Here is a 13,952-nt window from a genome sequence, read left to right on the forward strand (position 1 = left end):
TCACAAATATGTGTCATGAAAGCAGCCTCCTGCCCCTATTTTGGAGTTTTAAAGGAATGTTTCAATTCTGTGATATTGCAGTTGTGAACCATTGATTAGACACCTCAAATGGGGTGGTATCTGGTTTGCAAAGAGGAAGCTGTTCTTAGTGGCTTTGTATCAGGTAACCTTTGAGGGAAATGTGAGTGCCTTCTTCCACTATGTCTTTCCAAAGAGATTTGTTTTAAGTAACACCTATCCTTTTAATGGAAAGGTGGTACTTTAAAAAATAAATGTTCCCGTTTTGGAAAAGCAAATGTAAGAATAGTGGTCTGCTGTCCATGCATTCGGACGTACGTTGTTACGATGAGTGGTATTACCACGCGTATCCCTACAACGCGTATTTTACAACGCAAGTCGTTACCACGACTTGCGCTGTAGGGTGCGAACTCAGTAATAGTTTAATTTACTATTCCAACACCAGCCTACGTACAGTGGGGAAGGTGTTGGAATAGTAAATCTACTATTCCTTGTCCTTTAGCGCCCTCCAGCGCAAGTCGTACTTGCGTTCTAAAATATGCGTTGTAAAAGTACTGCGGGGTAACATCCGCGTCATAAAGGATGTTCCCCCATGCATTCACATCCATTCACAGCGAATATGTAACGTTACAAAGCATTCAAAATGATCACGGTACGTTACATCGCAGTTTTTACAACACAAGTCGTTACAACGACTTGTGCTGGGGGGCGCTGGATTTAGGAATAGTATGATTTAATATTCCAACACCAGTCTACGTACAGTAGGGAAGGTGTTGGAATAGTAAATCATACTATTCCTTAGGTTAGAGCGCCATCCAGCGCAAGTTGTTGTAACGACTTGCGTTGTAATACCTGCGATGTAAAGGCATTGCGATGTAATCCCCGCGTGGCAATGGATGTCTCCCATTCACAGCGGGTCACAAATTGCGATCTGTCTAATTAATATGTTGGGCAGGTCATTTAGCACCCTCCCTGAATGGGCACTTTGCAGTGTGATGTATTAGTACATAGGTTACACTGTAAAATGACAGGTATAATGGTCATTGCTCAATTTGTACCTACTATTTATGACCTGCCTGAACGTATATCAGGCAGATAGTTTTCTGTAAATTATTCCCAGCAGAAGCACAGGGTCCCTCCTCTCTAGCAGCTTAAGCAGGGGCAGTCCCAGGGACTTATGGGCTGTTGAACTTGTTTCCACTTAAACAATAATTGGTTCATTATGGGTATTTTCTGTCGGTTATGGTCCATGGGCTGGTATGCACAGTGAAAGAAACAGAGAAAGAAAAATAATGAAAAAATGGGGTAAAACTAGGGTTGGGCGGAACTCACGGAGCTTCACTCTGCGAAATTCCACGGAGTTACATAAAAACTCTGTGAGATTCCTCAGAGTTACGCGAATGGGAAGTATAAGGCATGTCGAGCTGATTTTTAGCACTGGGAGCTCCTTCGATGCTGAAAAATCGAAGTTAACGGCACCATGCGGCACACCAGGAAGCTCTGCTTCTCAAGTCGATTTTTCAACTTGAGTTTTCTGATCGCAAATGGTCATGACCAGCCACATTGGGGAAATCTGGCCAGCCCCCCCCCATCCCAGCAAGCGAAAATTAAGCTAGGGTGGCGTTGGCGAGCTGCACATGAGAAAAAACTCAGCCACACGGCGGTTGGTGGAATTTGCCATGAACTTTACGTTACATGCGGATTGTCCAAAACTCTGCCAACATCGCTGGCGGAGTGGAATTTATCGCCCACCCCTAGGGAAAACACACAGAGAAGAACAAATAGGAAAACAATGAGCATGACAGAGAAAGGTAAGAAACAAAAAGTAAGTATGAGAGAAAAAAGATGGGTAGAGTAAAGGCGAAAAAAGAATTGGAGGCGGAAGGATACCTTATGAAAGGAAATGTGAAAGGAAATAAGGATAACAGGTAAAGAATGGTATTGTAAAAGAATGAATGGATGGAAGAGTGAAAGGATAAATAGATATAAGTTTGAAATTTGGGATGGAAGAGTGAAAAGATTGTCAGTTGAAAGGGTGAATGGAAAGAGGGAAAATGGGCAGCTGGGGAAGACTGAATGGATGGGTGGGAGAATGGACAGATAGATGATTACATGAATGCACTGATGGGTTGATAAGTGAAAGGATGGATGTATATTATGAAAGGATGGATGGATGAAAAAATTGTTCGATGGGGCAATGGGTCGATGGAAAGCTGTAGGGTTGGACCGATGAATGTATGAATAGCTGGAAAAGTAAATGGTTGGATAGATGGTTAGAAGGAGGACAGTAGCACAGAAGGAACTCTTCTATGGAGCATTGGTTTGCTCGCTTGGTGTGCTCAGCATGATTAGAAGTATTTTTCAAGTGTTTTTTGTTTATTAATGTACTAGCAAATTTGCGGTTTTTTAATTACCTCATATTTCTAAGAATTTCAATATTTCTTGAAAGTCATCCATTTTGTTTTCCTCAATTCTGAGACATCTTTACTGGATTGCTATTTAATTGGTTTTCTTTATTCGTTTACTTGAAAGGGGCAACAATGGCTTCCTTTATTTTCTTTTACTGATGTTTTATCGTCAGCCAAAGTGTCCCATCACATTTCTTTTTCATTTAGTCTACAATTTTTGCAAAATTTCTTTTGATACAACTGTAAATCAGGAAGTTAGTCCCCGGATTTACCTTTGCTTTTTCAAAACGAGTATTTTCCCAATGAGCTGACAAACTATGTGATGTCAGGGCTAATGTCAAATAAAAGCCACATTTTTTCGGGATGAGGGCCAGGTGGAGGGGCCTTAAACCAAGACAAGGGCAGTCATAATTGATTCACCTTAGTTCCTCCCACTTAGGTTTATTGATCTGTGTCCCTTCGTTTGGTTTAATGTATTGGCAATAAAAAAAAACGTTGTTCAATGTTGCCGACTCAGGGTGCATCGGTACTTAATTAAATTAGCACAGAGCATAAAATGGCAGCTCCAAGGATTTGTTTTCAGAGGCTGCACTGTAAGTCGGTTGGAGCATTTTCAATAATTAATAGATGCATAATTTACACAAGAACTCTGGCCTTGCAGCAGAACAAGGCGAGGAGAGAACTCCCGTTCTAAGTTAAGCCGCCAAAACAAATAAATGCAAGACACATCATATATCTGAATTCTTGCAATGCTGCCACAAAGCGTGTAGGTTTGAGCTGTAGGAAATACTGTCGTCAGAACGATTTGCATTTGGGAATGTATTTCATAAAACCCCGAACCATAATTCCTTTTCACAGGTCTGGCATTTCACAATTGACAGAGAATAAGCAATATTCGGTCCGAGAAGGTACTTCAGACAAGAACATTTGAATTCTCCCGAGGGTGCTTTCAGAACGGAATTGAACGGCGCAGCACGCTGTACTTGCTGCATTACAACCTGAGATTTATGTCACATTATTTCCTGAGTACTGTTTGCCAAGTGAAAAGTAAACAAATGCTTTCGTTGATGTATTAGTTTCGGATGTATTCTCCACGGCCTTGTACAAACTCCACTTGATCTTGGCATGCTCTGGTTCGCCAGGGTCAATTTCTTTAGTCAGTCTTGTTAACCCTGCAGAAAATGCCAGTTAACCTGTGACAAATGGTTTCTAGTGCATCCAGTTGTTGGCATATGTACATTTGCAATCGAGATAAATCCAGTTATTTTCACTGTCTTCGAGGTTGATACCTAAGCATCAGAACAGAGGAGCTAGCCAGATTATGTAATTTTAGATATTTGGTACAAGACAGACTAGTATCAAAGGTGCAGTGGAACGCTGAACTTAAAACATTCATACCGGTGAAGAAAACAAGCATTGGAAAAGCCTAGTGCTCTTCTTTTAAAAGGTTCAAGTTCAGGGATTTATATAGCGCACTACTCACCCAGAGGGTCTCAAGGCGCTTGGGAAGGGGGTTCAATTTTTGTCGAATAGCCAGGTTTTGAGTTCTTTCCTGAAGGAGATGTGGTTTTGAGTAAGGCGGAGGTGAGTGGGGAGTGAGTTCCAGGTCCTGGCCGCCAGGAAGGAGAAGGATCTGCCACCCATGGTGGATCTACGGATGCGTGGGACTGCGGCGAGGGCTTGATTGGACGATCTAAGTTGGCGGGTGGGTGTGTAGAAGGACAGTCGAGTGCTGAGGCATTCGGGTCCAAGTTTGTATAGGGCCTTGTGTGCGTGGGTGAGAAGACGGAATGTAATTCTCTTGTTGACGGGAAGCCAGTGGAGGTCTTTTAGGTGTCCTGTGATGTGATCTTGGCGAGAGATGTCCAATATGAGTCTCGCTGATGCGTTTTGGATGCGTTGGAGTTTTTTCTGTAATTTTGCTGTGATTCCGGCGTATAGTGTGTTGCCATAATCCAGTCGACTCGTGACCAGTGCGTGGGTGACAGTCTTTCTTGTTTCGAGGGGGATCCAGCGGAAGATCTTTTTGAGAATACGAAGTACGTTGAAGCAGGAGGATGAGACTGCGTTGACTTGTCTGGACATCGAGAGAGAGGAGTCTAGGATGAAGCCCAGGTTGCGTGCGTGGTCTGTGGGTGTGGGTGCTGTGCCCAGAGCGGAAGGCCACCAAGAGTCGTCCCAGGCAGAGGGGGAGGATCCTAGGATGAGCACCTCCGTTTTGTCTGAGTTGAGTTTTAGGCGGCTATGTTTCATCCATTCGGCTACTTCTTTCATGCCTTCGTGAAGGTTGGTTTTGGCGGTGTTAGGGTCTTTGGTGAGGGAAAGGATTAACTGGGTGTCGTTGGCGTAAGAGATGATGTTAAGGTTGTGTTGACGCGTGATGGAGGCGAGTGGGCTCATGTAAACGTTGAAGAGGGTGGGACTGAGTGATGATCCTTGTGGTACTCCACAGATGACTTCAGTGGCCTTTGAGTTGAATGGGGGAAGTCGGACTCTTTGAGTTCTCCCGGTGAGGAATGAGATGATCCAGTCCAAGGCTTTTCCTTGTATGCCGATGTTGCTGAGGCGTTGTATAAGGGTGCTGTGGCAGACTGTGTCGAAAGCGGGCGAGAGGTCGAGTAGAATGAGGGCCACTGTTTCACCGTTGTCCAGTAGTGTTCGGATGTCGTCTGTTGCTGCAATGAGGGCGGTTTCGGTGCTGTGTTTGGCCCGAAATCCGGACTGAGAGGGATCGAGGGAGTTGTTGGATTCAAGGAAGGCGGCGAGCTGGCTGTTGACGGCTTTCTCAATGACTTTGGCGGGGAAGGGGAGGAGGGATATGGGTCGGTAGTTTTTAAGTTCAGAGGGGTCTGCTGTGGGTTTCTTCAAGAGGGCGCTGAGTTCGGCGTGCTTCCAGCTTTCTGGGAAGGTGGCAGAGTTGAACGAGCAGTTGATGACATCACGGAGATGGGGTGCGATGATGGAGTCAGCTTTGTTGAAGATGTGGTGGGGGCAGGGGTCGGTTGGCGAGCCGGAGTGGATTGAGTTCATTATGCGGATAGTGTCTTCAGTGGTGATTGGGTTCCAGGCGCTGAGGTTGTTAGTTGGCGGTGTGGGATCTGAGGGGGGTGGGGAGGGTTGTTCGCAGGGAGTGTTCTCGAAGCTGTTGTGAATGTCCGCAATTTTGTTGTAGAAGAAGGATGATAACGCATCGCAGAGGTCTTGGGAGGGAGTGATGTCGTTAGAAGCTGCGGCGGGGTTGGTGAATTCTTTGACGATGTTGAAAAGTTCCTTGCTGTTGTGGGCGTTGTTGTCGAGGCGATCCTTGAAAGCTGATTTCTTGGTGGATCGAATCAGTTGGTGGTGTTTGCGGGTGGCCGCCTTGAGGGTGGCCATGTTGTCGGTGGTTGGGTCTTTTCTCCATGTTTTCTCCAGGGTGCGGCATAGCTTCTTGGATTTTTTAAGGTCATCATTGAACCAGGGAGCCTTTTTGCTGCCTGAAGTGATCTGGTGCTTTTTCAGGGGTGCTAATTCGTCAGCGCTGTGGGTGATCCATTGCTTGAGTTTGGTACCGCTTGGTTTGGGTCCAATGAGAGGGTGGGAGGGTTTTGGTTGAGTGATGTGAGGAGTTGGTCGGAGGTGATTTTGTTCCAGTTTCTCCGAGGAAAAGGTTGTGGGCGGTTGTGGGTCAAGGTGGTTTTGTAGCTGAAGTGAACACAGCTGTGGTCCGTCCAATGGAGATCTGTGGTGCGTTCGAAGAAAATGTACTTGCTGGAGGTGAAGATAGGGTCGAGCGTGTGCCCGGCTACATGGGTGGGGGTGTCCACAAGTTGTTTGAGTCCGAGATTGGCCAGGTTGTCCAGAAGGGAGTTGGTGTTGCTGTCGTGTTTGTTTTCAAGGTGGAAGTTGAGGTCTCCTAATAGAATGTAGTTCTCGGAGGCGAGGGCATGCGGGCTGACGAAGTCAGTGATGTCCTCGCTGAATTGAGTGCGTGTTCCTGGAGGCCTGTAGATGAGGGTGCCTCTAAGTGTGGTCCTAGGGTTGGTGTGGATCTGGAAGTGAAGATGTTCGGCGGTTGCAAGGTTATCGTCGGTGCTGGTTGTGATTTTGATGGTGTTCCTGTTGATGATGGCGATGCCTCCTCCTGTTTGGTTGGTGCGGTCTTTTCGGGTGATCTTGTAAGCGTCCGGTATGGCTATAGCGATGTCGGGTGCTGATGATGTGTTCATCCATGTTTCAGTGAGGAAGGCGTTGTCCGGTGACGCAGTGTCGAGTAGGTCCCAGAGTTCAGTTGCGTGTCTGTGTGTTCAGCAGGATGCACTTCAGGTGGTTAGAGTCAGAACTATGTTTGGGGGAAGTTGATTTGGTGAGGGTCCTGGTGCAGGCGAACTTGCAGGTGAGACAGGCGAATGGGCCCTGGGTACGTCCTGGGGTGGCTTTGCAGCATTGTGGTGTGCGTCCGGGGTTGAGGGCGAGGAGAGATGCGGCATTATATGTGAGTCTAGTGGGCTGGGAACGGCGGGGGCCAGGGGGTCTGGCGCTGGGCGCGGTCCAGGCGCGGACGAGCGCAGACGGGCATACCTTTGGCGCACCTTCGGCGCGACCGCTGCGCGTGGACGCTGCGCGTATGTTCATCTGTCTTATGTGGAGAGTGGAGGGGGGCGGAGCGTGGGAGGGTCAGCTGGGAGGCGGGATCGAGGTGGAGGGAGGGTGTGGGACAACAAACAAAATGGCAGCAACAATAACAAATGTTGCAAGGCCGGGGGCGATTGGGGCACAAAGCACTTTCAGTAATGGAGCGCTATGGGGGTGACTTTAAGCAGCAGTGGCTAGCGGTAGGAAGCGCTGTGGGAAAGTTAAAGCGCTACGATGTTTGGCTGCCGACGACAATAAATGCACACAGCAGCAAGAAATATACAAGCAAGTAGTCGAGACAAAGTGCACTCGGCAGTAATTATTTTACAATAGGTACAATGCCCAAGCAGTGCGCGACTTAACAGCAGTATGCACCTCGCAATGGAAATCTAACACTGATACAATGCCCAAGCAGTGCGAGAATACAAAGCAGTGGCTAGCGGATGGAAGCGCACTTGTGAGGATTAAAGCGCTACGATACCAATCGAGGAGGAGGTGAGGGGAGCGGCCGCTTCTGCCGAGGACAGGGCGGTCACAGCTCTTCCACGAGAGAGAGGACGGCGTGTAGATTCAGTGGGTGGGAGGGTCAGCTGGGAGGCGGGATCGAGGTGGAGGGAGGGTCTGGGACAACAAACAAAATGGCAGCAACAATAACAAATGTTGCAAGGCCGGGGGCGATTGGGGCACAAAGCACTTTCAGTAATGGAGCGCTATGGGGGTGACTTTAAGCAGCAGTGGCCAGCGGTAGGAAGCGCTGTGGGAAAGTTAAAGCGCTACGATGTTTGGCTGCCGACGACAATAAATGCACACAGCAGCAAGAAATATACAAGCAAGTAGTCGAGACAGAGTGCACTCGGCAGTAATTATTTTACAATAGGTACAATGCCCAAGCAGTGCGCGACTTAACAGCAGTATGCACCTCGCAATGGAAATCTAACACTGATACAATGCCCAAGCAGTGCAAGAATACAAAGCAGTGGCTAGCGGATGGAAGCGCACTTGTGAGGATTAAAGCGCTACGATACCAATCGAGGAGGTGAGGGGAGCGGCCGCTTCTGCCGAGGACAGGGCGTGTCAACCCTTTTGGCTTTGGCAAGGTTTGTATATATTAACTTTTTTGCTTTTTCATTTTAAAAAAGTTGGGTTGGAACAGTAAAGGAAAACAGCCAAATGGGCCACCGTTGCATCACAAGGCACGCATACACATTCATCACAATGCATGCACAGATGCACGGCGGCCATCTTGGTAGGATTTTTAACAAGTCCAAGATAGTTGCTACGTGTGCCAATGCGATGTGATGCATTTGTGCGTGTGAGTCGAAATTTACATACCCACATAGTGGCCATCTTTGAATGTTTTTTAAGCACTCAAAGGTTGCTGCCAGATGCTTGAATGTGCAGTAACGTGCTGGGAGTCCTTTTGGCGATTGTGCTTTACCTTTCTTTCATGGCCAAGGGCAATTTCAGAATGGTAAAGAAAATATTTATAAAAGGATCCATAAGTATAAAAATTGAAGCAGGCCATGCAATAGTTGTCCAAAAATTCTAAAAAAATAGAGAGCGGGTAGGACGGTACATGACCACCTAGAGCAATAAATATAGTCACATCAGGGCCACAGGAACCCCCCGCCCCAACATATCCAACATCCCGCAAATAACACACAGACACAAGTGTTAAGATTGGGAAAAGTTGCTGCAGGTTTATTATTACATCTAACATTATGTAATCACGGTGGGTTATCTTACGGGCAATCCAAGGGCAGGCCGCATTCTCGCCACCTGCCCGCCTGATGAGCCAATCAGCACAGTGGCGAACCACCCAACTGCTGCACCATTATGGTAATCACACTACTCACGCCCCTTGCGGGGCGTATCTAGGCAAACCCCCGGTTGCACAGGCCCACAACCGCTCGAAGGACTACTGGGGCGCCGACACGGGTTCCTGGACCTCCCATGAGGTTCTAGGTTAGGCTCTGGCACCCCTATGTGCCCGCTGAAGTACAGTGTTGCACCTCTCTGCTTCCGGATTGTCCTGTAACTCCGCCCGGCCGGCGGCCACCGTCGCCGTCCGGGCCCCCCACCACTTCGCTACTTGGGGAACCTGCAACCCTTGCTCTGCAGAGCTTCTCGTCAGTCCAATAGGAACAAGACCAAAACGACAGGTGAGCGGTGGACCCATTCCACCTCAAAGTGACTTTAGATCCTGACATGAAAATAACATGCCTGATGAAACCCAAGCCCCTCGGACACTAACCTGCAGATACCCCGGGTTCTTATTCCTTACAACATTAGTGTAACCATCCCCGGTTCGTAAGGTCATACTACCAGGAAATGACAAAGTGATGAGGAGGGGCCCCTACTGCTGAAGGCGCCTCGTAACATACAAAAAGGCGTACCAGCACATGCCACTGAAACTCAACCACACGCCTCACAAGCGTCAGCAGACTACACCCAGGATAAGTTACAACCACTGCTGTAACGCCGTCCTCCGCATAACATCAAGAACGTGTGCTTACGTTGAACGCTTGCGCTGCTAAACTCAAAAGAGCACAAGGGCATTGGAGGGATCAATACATAATATACTATATAACTTGGGCGATGTCCCATCATATGCTAATACAGGATTGAAAAGGTATAACAGCAGGCATGGCCTGCCCTCTTGGGTTTAGTCAGGAAGCAACTCAGGCCATGCTACCTCTAAGATAGCTTGTCTGTAAGGTTGAATTACGACCACCACCAAGGGATTGCTGGGACTGAAACCAAGTGCCCCCTTAAGATCCTGACCTGCATAATGACACGCCTGTTGAAACCAATGCCCCTCTGACACTAATCAGCATATACCCCCGGGTACAATCCCTCTACAGCAATAGTGTAGCCTATCCCAGTTTCGTGAGGTCATACCCCTGGTAAGAGACAAGGTGAAGAGAGGGCCTCCCCTGCTGATATTGCTCCCTAATCTATACGATGGGAGAACCAGCGCATGTCACTGAGACCCACTACACACTTTCACACAAAGTATCAGCAGCCTACACCCAGCAATGTACAACTTCTGCAGAAGCGCAGTTCTCAGAAATAAACCGTAAACTGTGATTTGTTTATGCTTGTACCACTATACTCACGAAACGGATAGGGGATATTTCAGTGCGCAATGCATAAATTTAGTATAACTTGCGTGATGGACTTACATTTGATATACAGGATTGCAAAAGAACAGCTGGTATCACATGCCCCCAGTTTCGCCTGGAGGCTCTGAGTCCATGGTACCTCAGGGATATCTTGTCTATAAGGTTGACTTACGACCCCCCCATAGAGATTTATTAAACTGAACCAAGGTGCCCCCCTACTTGGCGACATGAAACGTCAGGAGTCTAAAGGATACTCAGGTTCATTCACGAGGCTGTTCAACGCAAGCCAGGGGAGCCCAACCATACTAACCATGATGGTGTTAGGATACCAGATAGATCATTCTGAGTTTTCTTAATAGCTGTTAAAACTTTTTGAGCAAATTTATCTTGAGAGTCTTTAAGGGGCCCACTTCTTTAGGAATTATTGGCAGTCCAGGCTCAGGCTGTGGTCGCAACATTGTTTCACTTGTACGTGAATGAGTGTAACACTGCAGGCTGTAGGCACTACATTCTACTGAGAGGCAGCAGGTGCTCCCGAACTGATGGCGCAGCAGATGGCTGCCTTCAGATTCCAGAGCCTTGGATAAACAGACAGACAACAGCAGTATTATGGAAGAGCGAAAAGACTATTGTCATGTGACCTTTCTTCTCATAGGTTAAGTTAACACCGTGCAGGTACCAGGATTGTACCTGTAACAGGACTAATTACGCCTCTTGGTTAATGCCCCAGGATATTGATATGCGAAGGGGTTATTAAGAACCTATTAGCTTAGGGCTAGACCTAGAATTAGCTAATTATCCTAATTTTGGCACATCCTAGACGGTCTTCCATACAGTCAAACCTTGCCATGACAGTACAGCAGATAATACCCAGAAGGGAGGGCCCCTCCCAATTGAGCACCACAGGAGTAAGCCCAGCAGGAAATCTGTAATATGTACGATATTAAGGTGCAAATATAATTTCCACACAGCCATAAAAGAGTCACATGACGAGGCTCGGGCTCCCCATAGCACACTTAAACGTGTAAAACTATGGAGAGCCTGTTCTGCTGAATTAGAACAGACCCTAAAGACGCCAAATACACGAAGAGTGACTGAAAATTAACACCTCTGGCACGCTGATTCCACACTGTTGTGGTCTACGTACATACTGTATAGACAGTCGCAGCACTATCTTGTTTTGAGATAATGTTAGATGGAGTCCCGTAAACGCTCAAATGACCTTACAAATGCGCAAGAGCAGGTGTCCATTCACATACATGTACACTGCGGGTGACAGGCGCTCATTCCCATGTACGCTGTGCACTCCTCACATCGTATCTGTTCCATGCACTCCTCTGCATGGCCACTCATTTACATGCCCCTCATATACATGCCCTCCGACCACAGCATGCAGGGTTTGTTGCGTCGCACATCCCCTACAAACAAGCACTCAGTCCCATGAATACATATATCCTGCAGTGGACGGCTTGCTCTAGTAAAGGCCCCACAAAGATGGGCACTCAATCGCATAAATAGTTTAGCCACAACATACCGGATCTGTCCGCTGGTGGCCTGAAACACTGCAAATCTCCTGTACACCAGCAATCGGTTGTGTGTACATATTGTCCACACTATGCAGTAGCATTTGCTTGGATGGTGTATCGCATATGTCCTAGAACTGGATACTCGGTCACCTGACATACTGATCACCTCATGCATAGAAGGCTTACTGTTTGTCTGGAAGAACCCAAATCTCTTAACATGGGTCCTCAGTTACACGTACACATTAATCACATCATACAGTTCTAGCTTGCTGCTTGCCTGATGTATCACACCTCTTGCACAGGGGCACCCAGTCACACGTACACATAGCGGCCTTATGCAGAGTACACTCGCTGATGGTATCGCACCTCAACTGCCGGTACTCAAACCGTATACATACTCAGTATATCATCTAAACTTACATGCAGGCACTCAAGGGTATGTACCTATTGAGTATACATACAGATTCGGCTTGCTGCTAGCCTGGTTGCCTCACACGCACACAAGCACTTCCAATACAGGTGTACATAATCCCCGATGGCAGAGCATAGCTAGAGTAACATTGAAACGCTACCGCTCACCTCCTTTCCTAGGCAACTGTGAACGATTCTGTCTAATATCGGATTATTAGCACAGAGTAAATGTAATGCAACATGACTCTCAGTGATGCGCGCAGACACCTATGGGCAAAGTTCGCGCTATAAACAACACCCTTAACTAAACGAAGCTACAGCTCATGCCCCACAGCCTGATGGAAGCATAGCCATGGCTAGAATTAATGAAAATCGGTTCTTATAAGCGGCACTCTGACACCTAGGAAATGTTCGCGCCAGATCAGGTACGATTGTGTAACATGCACACGCCACTCATCTCTTGAAACACAGCTTTGTAATCTGTACACTTGTAAATTCCTCTTCCTGTCTCATTACTGTCCCTAGGTGAAGCGCTCTAACGCCTTCAGGAACACAGTGCGGGGTCAGAAGGCGCACTGGAGTTGCTACCAATCCTACCCCACTGTCTCCATCGCCTCCTGCCACTGGAATAATCACATCTGCATTACTGTCTAACAACGCATCATGCCTGCTGGGAGGCATAGCCCTATACCCCAGTCGATGCAGCAGGGCAGAAAGACCCAGTGAACGCTTCCCGTTCACAGGCAGAGAAGCGAGGCTGGACAATTTAGAAGACAAATGACAGAAGCCTAAAACGGCCTCTATGTCCAACGGCAGCCAACAGCAGGGTGTAGGAAGCCCCGATGACCTCGCTCCTGTCTTGACTTGTACTGCGCCCGTTGTAGTATAAATACTGACCTGCACTAACTATCGGGGGACGCCCTATTGTAAATGACCGAAGCTACCGGGAAACAGTAGGGCAAATGGGCATGCTAACACTACGCTTTTGAAACCTGTACACGTCTCAATGATACCTTCTGTAATGTACGTTTACAGTCGGCGCATGCAAATAGCATGGAAATAAAAGAAACTGGCCGTGCAAAGAACTCCAAGGTAGGACAACCTATATTTCAGCGTGGGCGGTGGCCTCTCGATGGGATAACACGGGAACCGTGTGGCCTGAAACCGAGCCGAAAAAAGGAGGGGGGTCCACGTGCAATGTCTCGCTTCCCGCACCCACCCCAACAACTGCAATTAGACTGAACCAACGCCAGGCAACGCCTGTACAAGAAGGCCTTGTGTCCCGTCTGTAAGGAGGAGCAGCCGCCAAGGACACACATCACCCACGCAACCCCATTTGCCTTGATCATGTCCAGCAGTGCCTTCATCTGGGCATCCTGAGAGGGTCCTATCCCTGAGTCGTCGACCTGTGACGTCTGCGTAAAAGCGGAAGGGACCCCTGACTTTCCATGCTTATCTTTGGCTCTTCCCCTGAAAGGAAAATGACTGTAAGCCAACTGGACCATATACTAGAAGAAATGTTAACGAAACAGAACTGACTGCCTTCACGCGGGTACCAGCGGTACGAAGTAGTACGCGCGACGTCCGGAGGGGCAAACGAGGCCACAACAATGGTGAGGGGGGAGATATACCCTCTCCCTGCCTGCCGCCCCGGACGCGCGTCACCGATCCGCCCACCTCCACCGGGCAACGCCTGCCCTGGGGAGGGGAGCTGACCACACAAGGGGGGCGGGGGCAGCCCTCTGTGACTAAGGGCCCGCCCTCCTGATGGCCACCGGGTGGCCTCGGGCAGTCACAGAGTGATCGTGAGGAGGGGGCACTGGAGATGGTGTTCAAAAACAAGAGTTTAT

The sequence above is a fragment of the Lissotriton helveticus genome, chromosome 10 (assembly GCF_964261635.1).
Source record: "Lissotriton helveticus chromosome 10, aLisHel1.1, whole genome shotgun sequence".
Classification (NCBI taxonomy): Eukaryota; Metazoa; Chordata; class Amphibia; order Caudata; family Salamandridae; genus Lissotriton; species Lissotriton helveticus.